The sequence below is a fragment of the Grampus griseus genome (genome assembly GCF_964374135.1).
Source record: "Grampus griseus genome assembly, chromosome: 7".
In the NCBI taxonomy this organism is placed as follows: Eukaryota; Metazoa; Chordata; class Mammalia; order Artiodactyla; family Delphinidae; genus Grampus; species Grampus griseus.
The window spans coordinates 56,759,741-56,763,210 of record NC_139001.1 but is presented as its reverse complement, the minus strand read 5'-3'; the positions used below and the strand labels follow the sequence as shown (position 1 = coordinate 56,763,210).

The window sequence follows — 3,470 nt, the reverse complement described above, 5'->3', positions numbered from 1 at the left end:
ACTTCAAGACCTCAGAAGAAAATAAGCCATATTAATCCAAAGTTGTAGCAGCATTCATTATTATTGTTATTGTTATTCAAACAATTGAATTTTTAGTTAATTTTAATACTGTACTCTGTTGGATTAAAGATGGCCACACATTTTTTGCTAGCCCTACCCTGGAATCTGGGCTGACTTCGATGGCCTGTGTGACCTATAAAATACAGCAGAAGTGAGGTCCTAGGACTTCTAAAGCTAAGTCATAGGAAGTCTTGCAGCTTCCACCTGGGTCTCTTAGAATCCTCTTTCTGAACATCATGATCTGGCATGTAAGAAGTCCAAATATACAACTTAAAAACAAAATAACTCAATTTAAAAGTGGGCAAAAGACTTGAATAAACATTTCTCCGAAGAAGATATACAAATGGCCAATAAGCATATCAAAAAATGTTCAACATCATTAGTCATTAGGAAAATGTATATCAAAACCACAATGGGGCTTCCCTGGTGGCGCAGTGGTTGAGAGTCGGCCTGCCGATGCAGGGGACGTGGGTTCGTACCCTTGTCTGGGAGGATCCCACATGCCGCAGAGCGGCTGGGCCCGTGAGCCATCGCCACTGAGCCTGTGTATCCGGAGCCTGTGCTCCGCAACGGGAGAGGCCACAAGAGTGAGAGGCCCGCGAACCCAAAAAAAAAAAAATAGAATAGGGAAAGGCAGAGGAATAAGAAGGAGGAGGGGAGGAGGCTGTCCTAGCCCTAATGCCTTGAGACCCTAACAGGAGAGGCCACATGTAGGTGATCTGGTTGACAGACCTGGCTGATCCTGACGGTCCAAGAATCCCTGCAGGAGCCAGACATGTGAGTGAGTCTGTCTTTGATCCTCCAGAGCGGCCTAACCTCCAGCTGATTACCTCTGAGTGACCTCAAGCAATGTCGCTTGGAACTGAGGAATTCCCCAGCTGAGCCCTGCCCTGCTCCTCAGAATCACAGACATGATAAATCAGTTGCCGTTTTAAGCTGCCAGGTTTCTGGGTAATTACACACATGTAATTCTTTAATTACATGAGAATCTTTGTGGGTAGGACTCAGTCCTCAGGAGTTTTTAAAACTCCCCAGTACTTTCCAATATGAAGTCAAGGTTGAGAACCACTGAAATGGAGGAATGAGGCATGGAGAAATCTTTAAAATTTCCATCCAGCTCTAAAAATTTTTTACCTTAGCTACTTTATCAATGCACTGGAAGAAGGTGGTCCTCTTTTCATGCCATGGACCTTGGTCCCAAGAAGCATCTGAAGAGTGTAGCAGCTCCAAAGCATTGGATGGTGGATAAACTGGTCAGTGTGTTTGCTCCTTGTTCATCTACAAGTCTCCACAAGCTGAGAAAATGTCTCCTTCTCATCATTTTCCTAAGGAACAGGTTTAAGTATGCCCTAACAGGAGATGAAGTAAAGATCTGCATGCAGCAGTTCATTAAGATTGATGGCAAGGTCCAAAATGATATAACCTACTCTGCTGAATTTATGAACGTCATCAGCGTTGACTAGACTGAGAGAATTTCCATCTGATCTATGACACCAAGGGTGGCTTAGTTGTTCATCGTATTACACTTAAGAAGGCCAAGTACAAGTTGTGCAAAGTGAGAAAGATCTCTGTGGGCACAAAAGGAATCCCTCATCTGGTTACCCATAATGCTTCCACAATCTGCTACCCTGATTCCCTCATCAAAGTGAACAACACCATTCAGATTGGTTTGGAAAGTGGCAAACCACCAACTTCTTCAAGTTTGACACTGGTACCCTGTGTCTGGTGAACAGAGGTGCTAACCTGGGAAGAACTGGTATGACCACCAACAGAGAGAGACACACTGGTTCTTTTGATGTGGTTCCTGTGAAAGATGCCAATGGCAACAACTTTGCCACCTGGCTCTCCAACATTTTTGTTATTGGCAAAGGCAACAAAATACGGATTTCTCTTCCCCAAGGAAAAGATATCCACCTCATCATTGCTGAAGACAGAGGCAAGAGACTGGTGGCCCAGTGGGTGGGTGGGGGAAGAGTGGGTGAAATGATCTCTAAGTGACATGATTGGAAAATTATTTTTACTTAAGTAAAGATAATATGGCATGAATATTGAGTGAATAAATATTGTATAACCTGATACCTCCAAATGTTATCATTCCTTTAATAAATATTTATCACATGCTGTGTTCCAGGCATTCTGCTTGACACCACAGATTCCAAGAGTAGTTCAGTATTCTAGATAGTGGGGGGCAATGAGGGGAATCAAACAGAAATACAGACAGTATTCAGTCTCAAATCAAGGGAAGAAATGGAGTGGTCAGTCCTCCTTGGATGGGGGGAAAGAGATTCAAAGAGGAAATAACTTGAGCCAAGTCTTCAAGGATGATTTGCTGCTTTATGAAGGTAAGGTGCAGGTAGTGGAGGGTAGAGGAAGGACATCTCCAGTTGCCCAGCACCCTGGTGCCTGACATTTACAGTAAAATTATTGATGTAATTAAGTGGGGACCTCTGCTTTGGTTAATTCTATGACATCAGTGAATGACTTTCCTAAAAGGGCTTGGCTTATGAAGGAAGAAATGGTTCACAGGCAGTGTGATAGTACAACAAATAATAACAACTACTAGTTATGAGGCGCTATCATGAGCCAGCACTGTGCTAAGCACACAATGTTCATGAGTTCAGTGACTTCTGATCTCACAAGCAAACTGCCTCAGGGTATTCAGGGACCATAATGTGACAGATCATTTGGATTTGTTCCATGTGGTCCTGGGTTAGAACTCGGATCAATGAGTAGAAGCTATAGAAAGACAGACTTCAACTCAACCAAGGGAATAGCCACCAAAGAGGCTATACCAGGATGGACTGAATAACTTCTGGACAAAGTAAGTTTTCCACTTTTAAACATTTTAATACCTTTCTTTGTAATAGCTTTTACTCCCAAACTACTTAGAATTAAGAACAAGTGGCAAAGACAGAATTTAAAGAATTATTTGAGTTTGTTATTCTGCCCACCCACAGATAAATCTCTATTTTCTACAAGATGAGCAAGCAAAAAAAAAAAAAAAAAGGTAAGGAGAGAGAACCTCTTCACTCACGTAAAATTGTAAAATGCAAGCTTAAGCAGCTCGAGCACATTGAGTTCAACTCGGATATGCATAAGTTAGTAAGGTGTACCTCACAAAACTCTGAGACAAAGTGGTACCTGAAGCTTCTGCTTCAAGCTCAGTCCCCTCTTCTTCTTGTAGAGCTAGACTGGTGCCCAGAGTGCCGGTTCCAGCTGGCAGTCCCTTGCCCAGGTGGGTTCTTGTCCCCTGCCGTCCATCTATGGAGTCTACCTACCTACCCATATGCTTTTGACTCTGAACCTCTTGATTTGACAGATGGTTTTAACTTCAAATTACAAATAATCTTCTCTCTGAGTACTATCTCAGTCCCTAACTTATGTTTAACATTTTAGGTAATAGCCTTCTG

General features: G+C 42.7%; 1 pseudogene across 1 annotated transcript; it reads left to right on the top strand.

Moving 5' to 3' along the window:
* The first annotated feature begins 1,244 nt into the window (after positions 1-1,244).
* LOC309825371 (small ribosomal subunit protein eS4-like) lies at positions 1,245-2,058 on the top strand (annotated as a pseudogene). The gene has a single exon. The product of its transcript is annotated as a small ribosomal subunit protein eS4-like (transcript).
* The last annotated feature ends 1,412 nt before the right edge of the window (positions 2,059-3,470 follow it).